Source organism: Phaethon aethereus (assembly GCF_964289735.1).
Source record: "Phaethon aethereus genome assembly, chromosome: 6".
Lineage (NCBI taxonomy): Eukaryota > Metazoa > Chordata > Aves > Phaethontiformes > Phaethontidae > Phaethon > Phaethon aethereus.
Genome location: NC_138580.1, coordinates 17,830,093 through 17,850,598, shown reverse-complemented (window position 1 = coordinate 17,850,598; position 20,506 = coordinate 17,830,093).

Genomic DNA, 20,506 nt, shown 5'->3' with positions numbered 1-20,506 from the left:
GTGCAGGAATAAATGCTCTGTTCTTTTTGCACAGGGGAAAAAAAACCAACCAAACCTAAAACCCGGCGGGTGCTGTGTTTTCTCCGGGCTGTCGTTCCCCCCGTTCCTCGATGGCAGACGGGGGCCCCCGGACAGACGCCGGGCGGTGGGCGTGGGAAGAAGGAGGGGTTGTGCTGCTGCTTGTCTGCCTCCAGCCGCAGCTTGTGTTCACCAGATGCTCGCTAACCAGACAGCCCCCAAACTTCCTACACGGCTCCAGCTCCCGCTTGGGCTTTTGTTTACCAGGAGGGATCCCTCCGGCTTGCCCTGCAGGCACTGGGTGCTCTTCAAATCCCGCTGCTTTCTCCCAGGTTGCCTTTAGGACAGGTCTGCCCAGCCCTGGACACCCCCTTGAAGTCCATCTCCCCCAGGGGAGCAGGGTGGGATGATGCTGGTCTGGGGTCTTTCGCCTTTGCTAAGGTCTGCTCCCATTAAATCCCACTCCCTGCCCCATTCGGAGCCATCCTGCTCCCCCGTGCCTGGCAAAAACTCTCCACAAAGTCTCAGGCCTGGCTTTTCCAGCATTCACGGAGCAATTCCCAGCATCCGTCAGAGCCCTCAGCCCCCGGCTCTCTGGCTCTGCTCCTTCTCCTCCTTGCCGAGTTGGTGGCCAAGACCCGGCCCCCGGGATGGATTGAGTTTAATTATACAAGAAATATCAGCCAGAGCAGCGGCAGTTTCTCTGGCGCCAGCGCTGCTGCGGCTCAGAGACTCAGAGCTTCTCCCGGGAGCCGGCAGCACTAAAAATACCTCCTGCCTTTCTCTAAAATAGCTGCAGGGCGAGGGGCGGATTGAGGGGGCTGCTTGCACGGGGACCCTGCGCTGTGGGGCTTGGTGCTGGGAGATGAAGGTGAGAGGGGTAAAAAAAGAAAGGGGAGAAGATGGAATGGTTTCTGGCCCCCCAGAAATAGCTGTGGGGCTGTGGGCGGGCACCCAAGCAACATGCCCTCTGAGCCAGGCTGCACCACAGGACCTCGGGAGGTACCTGGCGTCTGCCAGCCTTGGCCTTGGCTGTCCTCTGTGTACCCACCGGCAAGGTGGGACCTCCCAATCTGACACCGTGGGGACAGTATTTTCTTGCCAGCTGCTCTTTGTTTTGTTTCTTCTCCGGTTCCTGCTGGAATCGTCCCCCCCCAGGAGCCAGCACCAGCCACTTGCCCATTCCTGGTGCTCCTGCCAGGCCAGGACAGCTGCTGCTTGGTGTCCCCTGGGCAGAAAGGAGAGGCAGCGAGTGTCTGGTGAGGTGGCATGGACAGACTACTCCTTGTCAGCCATAAACCACCATGCATTTCCCCCCCACTGCCCCTTTTCTGCAGTTAATTCCCCATTTCCTTTCCAAAATTCCTCAGGAGCTTCTGGTTTGTGTTTTTCCTCGACATGTTCTTATCTGCTACCCGCTTCCCCTTGCTGGCTCTCACAGTGCAGGCTTTCCAAGGTCTCCCTCTTTGCAGCTTGCTGCTGTCTCCAGGCCAGGCTGGTCCCACCGGCTCCATGCGGGTGGGAAAGGCAGGTCCCACCAGCTCCATGCCAGGAAACCTTGCCCCCATCGCATCTCCCTGTGCCTATTGCGTCCCTTGCCTTCAGGTTCCCAAATCAGCCATTTTTTTCTGATTCCAGCTCCTGCTCTGGGAGCTCTGGGCCACACAAGGAGTGTTTCTCGCAGGGCTGTGGAAGGCGGTGAAGTTTCTCGCTCCTCTCTGCCTCCGGCTCTGGGAGGAAGGGGTGGGCACGCTGCCAGGCAGAAGAGCAGTCAGGAGACCCTGGGCTGGGGTTGGGGCACCAAGCCTTCACTGAGGGCAAGTATTCCTAGCTGACCCACCTGCAAATGTGAGACTCCCAGAAACCTTTATTTAAAAGGATTAATTATTTAAAAAGATTTTAAAGCTCAGGCCCCTGGACCCATGGGGTTATTGGGTTATGGGGTGCTGTTGGCAGATAAAAGCTAGATGGAAAGCCATGCCTCAAAGTCCGGGGGGATCCCCAGCGAGGAGGGGTGCTCCTGCGGAGAAACCCTGGAGGTGGGTCTGTCCCCCCACCAACACCATTTTCTGTTGACTAAGCTAGAAACAATGATCAGATCTGGAGCAAGACTGGGGTCGTGGTGGTGGTGGGGATGGAGCAGTTTCCTCTTCTTTCACTTTCACTCTTTCCCAGGCTTCTCAGTGGTGCTGGGGCCCCCTCAGAAGTGTCCCCAAGGGACAGAAAGTGTGACACAGCCTGGCTTTTCCGAGCTTCGTGTATGGGCAGGAGCCAGCCGGCTTCCCCAGGGTGGAGCAGACCTGATGCGGGAAAAAGCCACCCTGGGGCTGGGGTGAGCTGTGCTCACGTCTGCACCCTATTTGGCAAACAGTGTCCCTGTCCCATGTCCTGCTGCAACTACCGATGTCAAACCACCCCGGCCATGTCCTCCATGCTGGTACAGACCTGTCCTCATCCCCTCGCCACACAAGGGAGGGACTCGTCCACGTGGAGCTGGGCCTGATCGCTGCCGCATCGCTGCCTGCCGAGCACCCGCGTCCCAGCTCCCAGAGCAGCTCAGGCTCTGCAGCGCTGTGGGCAGGATGGACCGGAACCTCAAAAACAGCCTCTGGGTGTTGAAGTCACCCCAGCGTGCTAGAAGGTTTGATGGATGCTCCTCTCTGGGGAGGCTGGTGCGCAGGAGCTCGCTCAGGGGCTGCAGACGTGGGAGCGGCAGTGCCTCCCCGCAGGCTGCAAACCCCGCCGGGGGGTCTGGGATGCCGCTGCTGAGTTGTGGCACCCCTGAGCTGCTCGGCCGCTGCGTGCGATGGTGACGTTCTGACCCATTAGCGGAGGGGCAAGGGCCCCTTGCCCAAGTGCCTGCGGCTCCCATCAACACACAGACCGGGGGCGAGCAGCACCAAACCAGGAGCTTTAGAGGTAAAGGAGAGGGGTCAACCGGCTTCCCTTGCCCCAGCAGCCCCTCTATTCCCTGGGCCAGACCCTCAGCCTTTCCCTGGGAGGGGACCAAGGCAGCTGTAGGGGACACAATGTGTGAGTGCCACCATCCAACCCAAGAGGGCCTGGGGAAGTCCATCACAGGGCTGGTGGTGAGAAAAGCCATCGCAGAATCGGCTCTAGGGGCTTCATTATCATCCCAGGGGGGTTGGAGAGGGGTATCAACACACAGTCTGTGGTGTAGGAGTTACCCAGTCTCCATGGCCAGGAAAGGCAACAGAAGGGGATTTGGGTTAAATATTGAATAAAGAGGGACAATGTGACAGTCTGGAATGGTTTACCTGGAGAGGGAATGGAGTCAAAACCCTGGAGGTGTTTGAGGGCAGTGAGGAGAGGGCCTGGGCTAGTCCCTCTTCAGAGCAGAGCACCCTGTAGGAGGTCTGGTCTGTCCCTCGGAGAAGGGCGATGGGTAGGACTGAGCTGTCCTTCTGCCTCGTGAGGTTCTGGCTCCATCTACAGGGATGTGCCTCCAAGTGATGGAGGCCTTGGACTGACGCAAGCCCAAAGCAGGCTGGGCAGGAGGTGATGTCTCCTTGCCTGCAGCCTTTGGCTCCTCTCCCGCAGTGCACCTCCGAGTTGTGCTCCCGCTGCTCTGTGACGGACGGACGAGCTCAGATGCAGATGGGTTTGTATGTTGCTGGGAGCCTGACCGGTGGCTGCAGGACCGGAGTGCAGTGGGTCTCAGCCACCTGCGGTGCCGGGGGCTCTTTCCACCCTCACAGCAGCACCGTGCAGCCTTGGAACCCACAGGACTGTGTAGTCCAAACCAAACCAGGCAGCAGCCTAATGCAAAAGCTCAGGTGAGTAAAAGCAGCATTAGCCAGGTGTCTTCTCCCTGGTTAGTTGATGCTCACCATGTCCTTGCACACCCCTTGAGCCAGCGATTTCAGGCAGGTATGAAGTAGTGACAAGTAAGAGTCCAGACCATTCCAGCATGCAGGACAGGTCTATGTAGAGCCAGGCTAAAGGAACCAATGTAGGCTAGAGAAAGGGTGTGAAGTGCCTTGTTCACAACCTCTCTGCCTCAGCTCAGACAAGGGAGTTTCTTCTAACATACTCAGTGGTCCTTCATTTCTCACCTCATTCATGCTTATGTGTCTACTTCAAACTACAACACTGATGGCCTCCAGCTGGCTGTACCCATGTGTCCATGTGGTGGGACAGCCCAGGTGGAACTGGCCACTGCCTCTTCATCTCTTGATGGTCTTAGGAGGACTCACATCATCCTACCTCTTGGCTGCCACCCCTGTCCCATTGCTTGCCCCCCTCATCCCTACATGGGGCTCAGGCAGTGCCCAGCAGCAACAGGCATGCACTTCATCTCCAGTCAAAACCAAGCCTTCCCCACACATCAGCTGGGGCTTGGGGCATCAATATGTCCTGATGGCAACTGGTCCCAGCAGAAAATTCCCAGTCGATGGTAGAGAAGAGAGTGTTTGGCCCCCAAATGGAAGTTGTCCTTTTGGACTCCAGGCTTCCTCCTCTTCACATCTCTGCCTGCCAGACTGAAGGCACAGAGGGATGTGGCTCTGTCCTGGTGAGGCTGGGACAGTGGTGTGGCCTTGGCATGTCCTTTGTGGTGGCTTTCTGATGGTGACAATAGGGGTCCCGCTCTGAGCTTTCCTACTTGAGTCAGGACAACATACATGTGCAGTTTGTAATGGTGCCAGACAGTGACAGTCCTCTGAGAGGGCAGGCGTGAGACATGCACACGCACGCACACGTACGCTCACATGGGTGTGTGTTCACAACAGGACAGAGATGCCTGTCTGATCTCTGTTCTCTCATCACTCCTAACCCCAAGCTCAAGCGCTATCTGCTATTGAACTCCTCCATCTCGCCTCAAAGAAAAAAAAAAAAAAGAGGAAAGGAAGGAAGGAAGGAAGGAAGGAAGGAAGGAGGGAAGGAAGGAAGGAAGGAGGGAAGAAGGAAAGGAAGAAAGGAAGAAAGGAAGAAAGGAAGAAAGGAAGAAAGCGAGCACAGGGAGAATTACAATATTTGCAAGCTCATTGTTTTAAGCCTCCACAACTGGATAAAAGAAGACACCAGTGAACAGCTTCTCGTGACTGTGCACAGCGCCTTTGCCAGAAGAGCCCGGCTCTAATGAAAACAGCATGTGGGAGGGGCGGGGAGGTTGCGCCGAATCAAAGCAGAGTGCAAGCAGCCACGCCGGCCCCGGTGTAGCGGAGCTGCGCTGGGACGCACTGCAGCCGCTCAAGAGGGCCGGGGAGGAGAAGTGAAGAGCGGTTTACTGCTGAAGCACCTCGCTGTCTTGGCCGTCTGTGGGGCGGCTTGTGTGAGAGCAATCTGTCTTAATAGGAGGAGACGCTTAGCAAACGCCTTTGGCTTTACCGAGATCTCAGTTTTTCCAGTGCTGCTGGGTATCTTTGCTGAGCCTTGCCCCTTGCTCCAGCTGTGAGAGCGGGGGGGGGGGGGAATTGTTCACCCGCCAGCCGCGGGGCAATCTTCAAAGGCTTTTGTTCATGTGGGCTCCCTCTCCGGGCTGGGATTTAGCAAGTGCACTAGGCTGAGAAGGGCAACACCAGGAGGAAAGTCTGGGTGGGATGGGAGAAAACGGGTATGGTGGCTCAGGATATAATCTTTTCCCTTTGAGACAGTTTGGATTGAGCCAGGGTCCCAGGACAGCATGAGAGGACTCTGTGTGGTCCCTCTAGGGTATTACTGTGGTATTGGGATGACCTGAGAGATGACTCCAGGATTTATGTGCATGTAGTGGTTTCCAGAATGCCACAGCTTTGCCTGCCTCTGGCTCCGCAGTCTTTGGACATGTATGGCCATGATCACCTCAGCTGAAAACTCCTCTTCCACTTATACTAGAAAGTCAAGTTCATTCCCAGCAGCTTTGCCTTGTTCCCCTTGGTTGCCCACAGATCCCTCATGCTCACACAGAGGAGAGGGAAAAAGAGGGTCCCTGCACGGTCTGGCCAACACTGTCTTCAAGAGACCTTTTCATGTATGTCTTCAGGCCTTGTTTCTGGCACCCTGGGAAAGACATTCCTCTTGCTTCTCAGCTGGAGAGATGGTGCTTGGGGGCCACTGGGACCCTGTTCTGCAGCTGAGAGGAGAGAGGAGAGGCTGTTTGTGGAGTCAGCGATCTCCCTGGGAGCACCGGAAAGGTTTGTAGGACATGCCTGGGATGCCTGGGACATGTGGAGCAGCCAAGCTGACATTTTGGCAGAGTGCCACTCAGTAAGACGTGAGGAGAAGCAGGAACCTGTGCCAAAGTCCTATTTTAAAGCAGCCACCCTTGAACCCTTTGATATGGATAGCACTGGAGATAGGGTTTCACATGTCTTTATAGCTCACACTTCCACGTGAGAGAAACCTCAGCCTTGCTCAGGCAGGCTGCTATCTGCCTCGGCTTGCTGGGTTGCAAGCGAAGGCTGTCCTTCATCCCCAAGGGCCCCCAGCTCCAGCCTCAGCCTCACTTAAAGGAAGATCCTAAGTACCTTCCAGCAAGGAGAAAGAGCTTGGCTGTGGGCATTCTCAGGGCTCTGGTGCTCATTCCTGACTTTCCTCCTCTTCACACCGCTGAAAAATAGGGACAACCCCCCTCTTTAGACACTTCAGAAACTGCTGCATGAGGGAAAGAAAAATGACTATGCAGAGCTTGGGGCATGAACCCAGGGACACTAACCATAGTCCACCCGGCCCCTTCCAAGGTCAGCACCCTGATATCCCATCTCTGCCATCTCCCTCAACCTCATTTTGACCAAGTATCCTCTCAGAGCCACCAGCCCTTGGGGAACGTCTCAGGTAGAGATGCTGAAGGGTTTGGTAACGCAAGTCCCAAGGCAACACTGGTGATTTGAACTCTTGTGGCCGCTTCCTTCTGGCCCCACAGATGCTGTCCCACCCATTTCCTCCCTTTTTGGTTTCTCCACCCATGTGGGACCTTTTATTACCCAGGGGAGAAACCCGTGCTCAGGTAAGGTGCTCTGCTCTGCATGTAGGCTTCCTCCTGGCCCGAGCGGGGGCTCGTTGCTCGCACTGTGGGCTCGCACCACTAGAGGTCGGCCGGTCTCCACCGATGGGACCGCTGAAAGCCGGAGAAGGGAGCAGCGGGCCAAAGATGACTTCAAATAGCTTGGCTGATGGAGCCTTGTGTGTGTGTATTTATGTGACAGACACTTCCTCTCGTATTGACATTTCTCCCGGCCCCGGGCCAGCTTTCCAGGCTTGGTGCTGCTTCTCTTATAGATCCGTGTATTTGACACGCTAGAAAAAATTCAGGTCTTTAAGAACAGGGGAGCGCTGGAATAGCTGGAGCGGCAGCTTTTCCTGGAAAAAAAAAAAGATTCAAGCAGGCAGCCAGTGCACACGGAGCTCTGTCAGCCTCAGAGGCAGCCCCAGCCATCAGAAAGGTGAAGAGAGTCACCCTCAGCCTCAGGGAGAGGGGTCTCGGCACTGGTTGCGCTCCCCCATTGCTCAGTGACCTGCAGGAACTCAGGACCTTTCATTGCGTGTGAAACCCTTATAACCCCCAGGTCTGGGTCCCACCCTCTGTCAGCGCAATTAGGGTTAGGGATTTATAGCAGGGGAACAACCAGGGGCTTTAGTGAAGATCCAGCTCCTGCCTTGCTCAGTTCTGTCCATCTACAGAGCAAAGGAACCGGCTGGCCTGGCGTACCTGGAGAAAGCAGGTTGTAATTAAACTGTGTGTTTTATTGGAAGTCCTTCTTCAGTTCAGCAAAACTGTGAGCAGCAGGTGATAGGTTGGTTGTGAACGTTGCGTTAACTGGATAATGAAGGACAGGAGCTTTGGTACATCAGCTACTCCCTCTGAAACCATCGTTTCAGCAGCCCTCCTGTCTGGCTGGCTTGTGTGACCCCAGCTCTTCTTGTTGGCGCTTAACCCAAATAACACATGAAGACAAGCCCAGCAGAGCTGCATTGCTCTGTGAGAGTACGCTGAGGCAGAAAACACAGGCAATATTGCAAGTGGCTTCTTGGGCCAGGACCCAGCCACATTGCAAGCTGGTTGGAGATGGGCTACTGGCCATGCCATAGGTAGCCCAGACCCACACTGCTTTGCTTACGTGGACACTGTAACAATCTTTCTCACCAGTTTTTAAAATTCAGGGACCCTCTTCCCTTTCCAGAACATGACCCCCAAATGTCTGCACAGGGGCTTTCCTGTACTGTCTGCCCACAATTAGACTCAGATTAGAGAAGTATGGTTTTACTTTTATTTCTTCACAGGTTACTTGTTTGCTTGTATGTCTGAGGTTGTATCTATTACATACAGTCATGGATTTCTTGGTTGCCTTGCAGGATGCTACACACCCGCAATGTCGATGAACCATGGTTCCATGAAGAGCCCATTGGATGAAGTTTCCCCAGGTTTTCAGGTCTCAGGGAGTTTTTGGAAGGGGAATGTAGTTCTCTCATTTACCTGTCTAAGTTTTGGGTCACTGCAGGAGTCAACCACTTGGAGGATGTGCCTCCATCCCCTGGGCAGCAGCCAGCCCTGATTCTGTCCAGATGCTCTCTAAATGTCTTTCAGATGTCTCTCCTTTAGGAGAACGGCTTGGTACCTAACACCCAGTTTGATGCGTGGCTCAGACAGGCTGCTCCCTGTCCAGTGCTTCCAAGAACTCAGCGATCCAGCGGTTTCCTCAAGTCGCCAGGCGCTCAGTCCTGCCAAGCCTTCTCCGAGGAGATGGTGATGACAGAGTTCACTTTACGGAAGGAGAGAAGCAAGCCTACCTCCAAGCATCGTCCCTGCCAGCTATGGAGAAGTAGGTGAAAGAAACTGCAAAGTGCTGGAAAATCAGACCTCTGCACTGGTTGTGACCGTCTCAGTGGCAGAGGGAACCTCACTGGATGGGAGTCAGCCTTTTGCTGCTGGGCTCAGCCCTTAACTTCAGAAGGGGCTGAGCCTTAGCTGGTTTGAACTCAGTATCTCAGTTCTTCCATTTGTTACCTAAAGCAGGCCAATTTTTGTAATTTTTGGAAACTCATTTCATGTAATCATAACCCTACGGTACAAGAAAAAAATACTTTAAATAAATACCGGCGTGTTTTGTGACACAAAAACCAGATACAGTGTATGGAAAATATAACCTCCTTCCATCTGGAAATGGCTTGGGATTATCTACTTTTTCTTGTAACTCATTTTCTACATGTCTCTGCTTCGAGGGTGATTTACTGCAAACATCTCTGTGTTCCCTTTGCTGTATTGATTCATAAGAAATCCTTTCACAATGAAATCATATTTTCCATGCACCAAAAAAAAGTCAGATAGAAGATGAAGAACATTATTGTAACAGGAAAATGGTTAGGACAAAGAAAGCTTATAATTTTGTAAACAGAGGTTGGGAGGAGGCTTTTGGGATTGAGTTTCTGGGCAGCGAGTCAGAGGGTTTTTCTTTTCTTATTTTGAAGACTCTACTGGCAATGTCTACAACTCAGAAAGAAAGAAATATAAATAATTCTCCCCTCCAATATGGTTTTGATAGCTCAATTAGAAAAACTGAGAATTTGATGAGGGATGCGCCGAGGAACCTTGGCTGTCTTGGAGAAGTGTTATAAACTTAGAGGTCTTGTCCCATCACTGACAGTTTGTCAGAGAGGATTTAGTTAGACGCTCTCTTCTACTGTCTGAATGTTTAAGTGACCAAAGCCAAAGCATTTCGTGCCACAGATATGATGGTGTCACCCATCTTGCGGGGCAAAGAGGAGATGAGAAGAGCACTTTCCAACTAAAATGAAAGTTTTGGGGTTAAAATCCATTGGGAAAAAAGGCAACAATCTCTTTCCCCTCCCATTAGTGATGGTAGTAACTGGGAGAAGGGGGTGATGGTTGTGGAAAGGAATGACATTTGGCTAAGAATAACAGTTTATGGTATTTGCAAACACCTAGCAAAGCAGATGATTACTGCTGTTTTGCTTGCTGAAACCATTCTTCTCTTTTGGATAACCCAATATTTTCTTGTGGAACAATCAGAAAAAATGTGCAGGAAATTGTGAAAATTTTTTTCTGCTATTTTTGTCCATTTCTACAATTGCCATCAATGACCAATTTGGTTTCTAAACATTGCCACTCTTCTGGGATAGCTTATTGGGAAGGCATGTGTGGAACGGCTCCTCCCAAGGGAACCATTCTGTGCTGCCTGTGAATCCTCAGCTTCAACGTGTTTTGGCAACAAGGAACAGAGAGAGAGAGAAGGAGAAACCAGCAAGCAACTTCTGGGCAGCTCCATGGAGCTCACCTGGAACTGATTTTCAAGGGACCCGTCTTCATCTAATGTAAATCAGCACAGCTCCATGGTCTTTGCTTGGTTGGGTATTTTCCAAAAGTCTTGTATCTGGACAGGCAAAAGGTTTGCATGTCATCGGTGGTCTTTTTGTCCCACTGTCCTGCCTGTACCCCCTGTGGGTGTGTCCTCTGGGAGGGTTGGTGATGCTTAGAACTCTGAGCATCTGTTTCAGGTTTCTACACCAGTGGGGGAGACAGACACTTGGTTAGGAGATTTTATTTGTGTGGAGAAAAAATTCTGCTTTGGCAGAACCAGGGAAATTCCTTTCTGGGGCACATGGCCCTTCTACGTTCAGTGCCAGTGACACATTTGGAGCTGCTGATCTGGGGATCTGGGACCTTGTAAGCTCTGGCTTTTGTGAGCTGCCTTGGAAAAGCCTCCAACCCTCTCATCCAGGTTCACCACCTCCTTTCCCAGCTGTAAAAATAACCCAGGGTGGGACGGAGAGCTACACCCTCTCCCCTTCCCATGGACCTCAGCAGATGTCGTGATGGATGGTGAAAGCCAACTCTGTGGAGGTGTCAATGGAATTTGGCTGCAGAAGGAACTTGGTTTATTCTGTCATTCATCAGGGCTGTGATTGCTGCCTGACAACTGGCAAAATCAGCTCATTTTCGTTCAACCAACAGTGAAACTCTAGATCTTCCCCTGAGCCAGATTTGCTTGGAGGTCTTTCCAACTGCCTGCATGCCCCCGTTCTCTGGCTGGCTCCAGCCACCCAGGGGTGGCCAGCAAGTGAGATTTCAAACTGGTGATGAGGTTTAGCCCTAGCTCAGGCAGATACGTGGACCATAAGCCTTAGACCAGTTTGGCAAAGCTGACAAATCAAATTATTCCTTCTCTTTTGCCTCCTTCACTGCAGACAATATTTGTTGCTGTCAACTGTGATCCAGAAGGATGTGGGTGTTTCAGGACTGATTGGTGAAAGATTTGGACTAATGGAAGCAAAATTCTCACATCCATGCTTTCTTGGACCATGTGTCTCCGCTGTTACCTGCAGAGTGGCAATGGGGAAGAAAGTGTTCACCCCAGGCATTGAGACAGCAGTGATCTCTTGAAATCATCGGTTGGCTGGAAACATGGGACAGTGTTCCCTACACATTTGGGCAGAGTCTGAAAACAACTGTGCTTTCTCTGTAACTTTCTCTTGTTTCTCTTGTTATTTTTCTGACCTTCCCAGATGTGTAGGCAGGAATGTGGAAGCAGAGCATCTTAAGAGTGGGATATGGGGGACTTATTCCACATCATGGCACCATTTTGTCTTCCTTGGAAGACTCTCTAGATTAACCTGAGATCTCTCTATTTCATTTCCAGTGCAGGATCTGTGCTCAGGAAGGGGACTGGAAGTCCTGAACTGTGGTAGGAGCGGGAAGTTTCTTCTAGGATGGATCTCATCATTAGCTACAAGAAGAAACAGTACTTTCCATGCTGACTTGTCAGGACTCTTGGAGGCAACTTTCAGATTCTTCTGCACTGTTCATCCATCTCAAATCACCGTTGATACACCTGACTTTGGCCTGATAGGACAGCTACAGCTGCAGTAGGCAATCCAACAGAGAGCACAGGGAAGCTGCCCAAGCCCTGTCCATTGACAAATTCTTCATGGCTTTTGTCCTCCAGCTCCTTTTCCAGTTGTAGCCCCTGTCCCTGACATGGCCAAGTTTCTACATCCCACCTTAGTCCCAATGAGATTGCATGGGTTACTAAGCTAAGATGTGACAGAGCAGTGAAGCAAAATGTAATGTTGCAAGGGTTCTTGGTTCCTCAGCTCATCCTAGTGCCTTATTTCATCTTACACTTTGCACATCCTTGGAAATGGTGATATTTTGCTCTGTGAGGCCAGGCTGCCTAGCCTGCTTCTCACAGCTTGTAGTGTCAAGCTCCAAGTTGATGGTTATCCTTGCCCATTCTCCTGTCATCACTTGTGATCAACACCCAGGGCTTCTGAGAGAGAGATAAAAATACCATAATGCATATAATTGAGCAGCACCATAATATAGGTATAGGGAAATCCCATGATGCTGCATCTTGAGCCCAGGCTAGTGGTTTGGAAAAGGTTCATCAGCTTTGGATGGCTTTCAGGGTCCGTTCTCCTAACAACATCCCTGTACATGTCAGAAGATGTGCCTCTCAATGGAAGTGACAGGCAGCGTGGGCTCGTGGTCAGAGCACTTCCTCGTAATTGCCTTGACTCTACCCATGACCCCATCCAGGCCTGAGCTGCTCACTGAACTCCGTATTTCCTGAAGCATCGCCTCGACTCAACTGCCTCCAGCTCTGAGAAATGGGTCTGCTCAAGTGATGTGGTTTCTTCGTCTGCATGCCAAGGGATGACATGACCTGGCATTCGTCAATGTGGGAGAAGTTTCAGTTGTCCTGTCCATTACAGACACAATGGCTGGGGTGGAGGAAGAAGAGTGCTCCCGGTGCTAGCTGGATAGTTCTGCCAGACCTGCTTGTGCACCCTGGTTGTGAAGACTTGCCAAACTTTGCTTGCTCATTTGAAACAGTTCCCTTCAGTCCTTTCCCAGTCCCCCAGTCCTGCTCTCCCCCTGCTTCCCATCCCACCATGTGCCTGTCGGTCTCACTGCCTGCACAGATGTTTCTGGGCATCTGAGCGAGCAGCACGTTCTTGCCTGCAAAACGCAGCCCCACAGCTGTATTGCAAACAGCTGGTTGGGGGGTGGTGCCTGACCGGGGGATTTCTCTCTGTGTTGAACCTCATTTCAAACGCAGACCCCTCCCTGACCTGGGGTAGGACTGAGTGGGGGAAGAAGGGTCAGATATGGTGGATTTGCACAGGTGATGGGTGGGAACCTCCAGGCCCAGGACATGAAAATGCCTCTTCTCCTGGGGCTGAAAACACCAACCTATATGGCACCAGACCGACGTTCTTGAGCTTCACCCAGGATAGGGTTGGGGTGAGCAACCATGAGAGATTTTTCCAGGGTTTCAGCAGGACCAGGATTTCAGTAAGACTGAAAGTCCTCATTCTGCCACCACTGCTTTCTCTTTCCTCCCCCAAATACTTCTGTACCCCTTTCTCTTGAGCACAGTTCCTGCCCTTCAGCTTAGCCTAGGGGCCATTGCAGCGTGTGCTGTGTCAAAAGTGCAAAGAAGAACTGACAGTCAAGAAATGATAGAAAGATCAGTGTCAAAGGAGGGACAGAGGGGTGGGTACAAAGCAAGCTGCGGATAGAAGAAAGGAGAATGAGGGGTGGGAAACAGCTTTAGGGAAGGGGGAGGATGGCTGGTGAAAGCGGCGGGGTGGAGGAATGTGAGAGTAGCAATGGTATTCAGGGTAGAGGAGGACTAGATGGAATCTGCACCCTTGCAGCCAACACTGGAAAATGGCAGCAACTGGCTTGGGAGACCTTCAACCTCCTTCAGGAGTGTTTGAGGTAGCAGAGGTGGCACATTATGAGGAGCTTTGCTTTCAGACGCTATCCCATCCCCACACAGGACAAAGTGGAGCCTACTGACCCCCAGCTGCAGAGACAGACGCCCTAGCCAAGGAGCAGCCAGGAAGCTGGCAATGCCATGGCTGGGAAATGTCTCCCAGGAGCAGATGACTTTAAAGGAAAAAAAAACCCAACCAAAATCCTATGGGTTGGAGGAGGAAAGCAGAGAAGTCCCTTCAGCTGTTGAAATTGCCTTGTCAGCATCCGTGAGCAGTTGGCTGGCTTGCTGGCTCTGACAAAAATTGATGGGGACCATGTGGCAGTCAACACGGGAGAGGGTGGGAGGGTGCCAAGTTTTCCTATGTATGTGTGTGTGTGTATATGTGAGTGTGTATTCATTATCCCATCTCTTCTGCAGTTGCCTGTGTGACTTGTGCCAGCAAGCTGTGGAGATGTGGCCTTTCCCTGGAATGAGGAATGCGTCAAGGAAAGTGCGGTTGCATATACTTATGAACATATGGAGGCCCTGGAGTCACGCCACACGGTTTGCCACTAATTGAAATAGGCTGGCTAACCTCTTATTGTGGCCACCAGGAGTAACCCTGGAGGAGAGGTGGCAGAGGGGGAGGGGAATGCTGTACATTGGCACAGTACATCTTCCAAAGCATGACCGGGAGAAGAAAACACCTCCCCTTTCTCCTCCACCTCTCCCAGGATGGAGAGAGGACGGTGCAGGGATACAGTGGGTCCAGAAGCAGAAAGGGAAAGCTGTGCCCAAAGGGTCAGGCATGGATTGGAGGCTGCCACAAAGTCAAGTCCTTTCGCACCTGGGTTAGATCCGTGTTCTACCGAGCCCATGCCTGGCTGCCTCCCTCAAATGCAAAGTGCTGCGAAGGCACTAAGAAATGGAAAGTGGTTCCTGGTGGGAGGGGAAGGGACAGGAGGAGGGCAAATAGGAGGCAACTTGCAGAAGCAACATGGGTAGTTCCTGAGAAGGGATGGCGTGGGAGAAGATGACCAGCAACACGTGTGCTGTTCTAGGGGCACAGCAAAAAGCAGTCACAGAGACAGATAACTTCTGGCTGCTCCTGCACTGCTGAACTTCTGGGTTATGTTCATTTATGGCCAAATGCTGACTGTCCTCCTTGTGCCCACACAGTCTTGGAAGTGAGCTTGGAAGAATAAGGTCTACTTCTAGTATGGGCTCAAAGACATCCTGATGTATCATGAACCGGTTGCACAAGCTGGGTCTAGGCTGAGGGACTTCTACACTTGAGTAGTGTAGAAGCAGCGTGCTTGGCTTTTCCTCCAAGGTACACTTCCTTCAGATTCCAGTGCACCTGAGTATCTCTTAATCTCTTCACTTCTTTTCTAAATCAGGCTCTCTGCTGCCTGCTCCTTCCCACAGATGCCCACATGACTCCTGAGTGCTCAGACACATCCAGGTTGAGGTGCTTCAGTGGCTGTTGAAAGGTCACCTGCTTTGTTTCTTGCATGTATTGCAAGAAGTGGCATTTGAAGTGGTGAGGGTTTTGCATGACCTGTCCTTGGGCTATATTGGTGATGTGAAATCTTGGAGTGAAGACAGTCAGAGAGCAATACCTCTGGGTATTTCAACCCCAGTCTCTGGATTGCCGTGGACCCAGCATCACTCCCTGTTCAGCTCTTTCCCAACTCTGGAGTGGAGTATCCCCTTGGACAGCTATTATCATCTCCTGATTGCATACTTCCCCTGAAGCTGTTTTGCTCCTCAGCCCTCAGAGGTTCAGTCTACGTCTCTTGGCCTTGTGGACATTTGGGTATGCCAGAAGGCTGTCTGCCTTGGGGAAAAGTCTTCCAACTTTTGGTGGTATGTTGATGACAGTGAAATACAGCTCATGCCGCCCCTACTTCTTCATAACTATGTTGAGGGGCGAATTTCCACCAGATTCTCTGCTATGTTTCTTTTCCCATCTCATGTTCATTTCAGAAGAATTCAGTCTCTCCTTCAGCAACAACTGTGGGAAGACATGGAGGGGAGGACTATCAGCAGCCTTGTGATTTTGTAAGATCCTTTGCTTCAGAGTAGGAGAGCTCTGATGAATACCTCAGGCCAGCTAAGACTGTCCAGGTTCAAGGCATCTCCAAACCCCAGTCTAGGATTTTTTTTTCTTTAGAAATGGAACAGAGATCATAAACTGAAATTGAGACAAGTTCTGAATTACCTGTGCAGTGAGGACATAACATGCAAGGAAGCAAAGACAGACATCGTGGTTTTCTAGAAACAAAATTCACAGGAGCATAGGGAACTTACAAAGGGAATTTCCAGCAGTAAAATGGGTTGCCACTGTTATTAAGGGAAACCAGACTTTTAAAAATAAATTTTCAGAAAAAAAATATTCACAAGAAGACGTCAAGAATATACTGCTCTTGTATCATCAATTTTTCTAATGGAGACAATCATAAAACAGCCCCCATGTCATTAATTGGGTGTAAAGGGAAACAATATGCAATATGCTTTTCTATCATATTTATAGTTCTTGTAACAAGCTGAATGAGTATTTTCCTTGAGTTGCTCTAGGAATTTGCTTACTGAAAAAGAATAACGTCTGATTTTGATGTATAACATTGTTAGAATATTTTAATGAAGGTTCAAAGGGTTTTCTAAAACATATGCTGGCTGATCCATTCATCATCAGACACTCAAGATGTGCCCAAAATATCCCAGGCTACGTCATTGCCGATGGTGTGAATCTGTACTTTACAGTTCCTTAACTACATTTTTCTTGTGCTGCTGAGTCTTGGGTAGATCTCTGACTTTCCGCTTATGTATATCAGCACACGAAGTTAAGTCTGACAGCACCTTTGAATGGAAATGAGCATGTAAATATTATTACAAATACGTATATTAGGAGGCAGCTGAAGGCTCCTACATGTCTACAACTGTCTTAATTGAATCTCCATGTCCCACAGATCTAAAAGATGAGAGACAGCAGCTGGACGATGGGGTAAATAGGAAGGGGGAGGTGACAGAGGATGGGTGACCAATAAATATGATAGGAGATGTGCAATTCCCAGCTGGCCAGGGACAGTAACCACAACTTGCTCTCAGTTCACAGCTAACCCTACACTACACTTGATCACCCACAGCACACATTGCTAATTTCTTTCGTCATTGATATCTTTAGATGATACAAAACAAAGGAAAGGAAAAAGAAAACAAGTATCTCTCCATCTCCTCTTCTCTTTTCGTACATTTGTGCCAGGTCCAGAAGGAGAGCAGGGGAGGAAAAGGCTTTTTGCACTTGACATATCTGGTCAAGGAAGCCCAGGATAAAGTGGCAGAGGTGGCATGCCAGAGGTTAATATGCGAGGAGTATCGGGTGTGTGATGAGAAGCAGCAGGTGGGATGAGGAGATCAAGTCTTCTGCTGTATATGGCCACACGCTAACTCTGGTGGGTCTCCTCTTGCATCAGCCTCTGCAGGGAAAACTGGGGGAACCTGTCCTCCAAACCAACCATGTGACTGGTGGAAAGAGGGATGCTAAGAAGGGGAGAGAGAGGATTGTGGCTGTTTTAAAAACAAGGAAAGAGTTTGCTTGGCATCAGTGCTCTGGCACCTCCTCAGGCATGTAGTGCCAGATGCTACCATGAGAGTTGTGCTTTAGCGTTCCTGTGTTAGCACCAGCTACAGGAATTAACACCGTCGCTGATCCCTTGGGCACCGGGGTCTGCAGCTTTCGCTCACCTTTCTGTGGTTCCTTCCTCACCACCCAGAGCGTCACTTACACCAATGAGTGCGTGCACGCACGTGTGTGCTTGTGACAGGACGGCATGGCAGTTCTGCAGATGATGGGCTGCAGCACCACTTTGGGAGCCCTCTGCAGCCTTATTTAGATTGGTTTTTTTAAACACTGCTTTTTGTTACAAAGGAAATTGCACTGAGTGTATAAGTACATTTTTTTATGCAAATAGGTTCCTTCACATTAGAGCGTGTGGGATAAAAAGCAAATACAATTCAAACACAAAAATGAGGTAAGTGTGCCCAGATCTGCATCATTCTTTTGCGGTTTAAGAATTACATGGATTTTTCCCCGGTTGCTTTCTGAAGACAGGCTCCACAAATCTTACCTGCTTATGACCTTATATGTCCTGCATTGTAACATCTTTTGGGCAGGCTTCATCCATCTCTGTCCTGGCCTGAACGGACAGATGCAATGCATGATAAAGGGGACAACAAAGGCACCCATTTATTCAGAATCTGAAGACTCAAGTTGTCCTAAATCAATATGTGAACAGCAAAACCAAGGGAGCTTTGTTCCTCATGCAACTTGAAGGTGAGCATCTCTGTGGATTCTCTGAAGCCTTGTAAAGGGTTGAGCTCATGCAGCAGTGGGTGTTTTTATTAGATCTGTACTTTTTTTTTTCCTTCCATTTGGCCAATAATTTTCACAAAACTCATAGAAAGTTCCTATTTTGGAGACTTATACTCTTCTGTTATATTTTCTTAAAACTGACCTGTGAGTTAAAAAGCTATTAGGAAGGACCCAGACAAATGTATTGGCAGACTAAAAGACACTGTGATCTCACATGCCTGATTTCCTAAGTAAACCTGTCTAAAAGCCCCAAGGATCATTAGTACATCATCTGTTACTTCCATCAGCATTTTTAGAATGCAGGACTGTGATTTCTCCCAGAGCAGATGGGACCTGGCATCTCGTTAGAAAGATTTCTTTGTAGTGACCTGTGCAATATTCATTTATCCCAAGGTAAACAGTGAATAGGAAAGGTGACTCTTTTTTTCCACATGTCCAGCCACTTTAAACCCAGTGATATAGGCAGCTAAGGTGGCTTGCTTGCAAAGCCAGCCTGCATGAAAGCTGCTGCCTCTTACTGCAGCTCACCTCAAGTCCTATGGCTTTGTGATAGCTCAGCAGCCACAGGACATGTTTCTTCGACTGTTGTGACATCAAGAAACCAGCCCTCTGGCTCTCTCTTGCGTCTGGAGATTTCCCCATCAGGAATATCTTGGAGCTCTGTGGATTTCTTTGTGGGAAAAGTCCCCACAGAAGTAGTTCAACAAGCAGCAAAGTTGGGGCTGGCTGACAGGTGCCCCCATAGGGAATTTTAACTGCCTAGGATGCAACTCCAAGAAAAAACCTCTCTAACACTTCTGAGACATGTTAGGCTGCATTAACATCTCTAGAACTCTCTCCTAGCAGGGGGTTCACATGGCTCCAGCCTAAAGCAGGCAACTTTCCACTGATCTCAATAGGAACCAGAGTAACCCCTGTCACATAAAACACACAGGAGGCCCAACGGTGGCACGAAGTTTAAATGGAAATATTTCCCATGGCTTTGCTGAGGTTTGAGTTGTGTTGTGGGCAAAGCTTTTTTCTGATTTTCTGACTGTTTTTGTCTCTGCCTGATGACCACATTACATAGCAAAGCCAAATCCTTAGCCCTCTGGCCTGACACTTCTCCTCTTCACCTCTTGTTTCTTCATACGCAGATCGCCTCAGTTCCCAGCCAAAGCACGCCCTGGTCTAAGCTTGCTCAGGAGGTGTTTTCTGCCAGAAACTTCCCTTGGGAGATTTAAGAAACAAACAAACAAACCAAGCAGCCCTCACAACATCCCGATGACAAACAAACAAACAAACAAACAAGCAAGCACCCCCCCTCCATGTTCCTGAAACGGCATCTGACCCTGCTCTCCAGAGCCTATGGGCAGAAGGCATATGTTTGTGATAAAAACAGAGCACTTGTGTCAGGCTGAATACTTGGAGCAAACTACAAATCACTGACTTTTTCCCAGGGGAGGTAAGAGGAAAACTTCAGCAGAACCTGTTTTGTGGGTCCCATCCCTCTAAAACATAATGAGGTCAGGATGTTGTTCCTATAGTTGCCATTTCCTACTGGACCAGTGCCTGTTTCCTTCACCTTCTTCTCTTTCCTTCTCTGTGAGCAAGTCAAAAGCCATTTCTCCAATGGTGTTGGGTCTCTTTTGGAAACCTGTCTCTCTACCACGTCAGGTGGGATTGAGAGGCAGTGTATCCTGGGGTCATGAGCTCACACACCATGACTGTGGTGTTCCTCCTGGTCAGAATTGCCTGTGCTTTATAGTGAAAGTACTGAGAGTCTGCCAAATGGCTCCTCTGAACCTTGCCTTTTGGAAGAAGCCCCATCCTTGGACATGGAAAGATGGTTTGGACATTCAGAGTGGTCCTGTCTCTGCTCCCTGAGCCCAAGGTCCATGAATGGAGAAGTCCCATTGGTTTGGTCCTGTCTATGCTGTGGATGAATGAATGTATTATGCCAGAAAGTGTGGTCTCACATCTTCTGCATGGAGGAGCATGCTAGCTGGATGCTGTGGAGAGTGTCAGGCAAGGCAGACTCTAGTGACAAGTCAAGCAAGTGGTTGTCTAAGGCAGGGAGTTGTTTTGCAGAGGAGAAATGCCAGGCTGGCTGCATCTGGGGAAAGAGTGAGGTTTCTGTGCTTGAGGCATTTCTGCAGCTCATGTCTTCCCAGAAGGGCTGTCACTGCCCCTACCTCCCACCTCCCAGGGTAGCAAGATCAAGAGAGTTTCTCTGCGGTTTGTCCACAGTTCTGCAACCTGCCTCTGCATGTCTCCACACAGCAAAAGCAGCCCAGTCCTTGGAGTGACAACGTGCAGCTATGCCCAAGCTCCTGAAATGCTTGGAGCCAGCTGTGGGTTCAGAGAAACCAGACAGAAGACACAGTTGTATCGCTGTTGCACTTGAAGGTTAGGAAGACACTGTTGGCAGGAATTCATTCTGGATCAAGTAAGCTGACTCTTGGAGGATGCA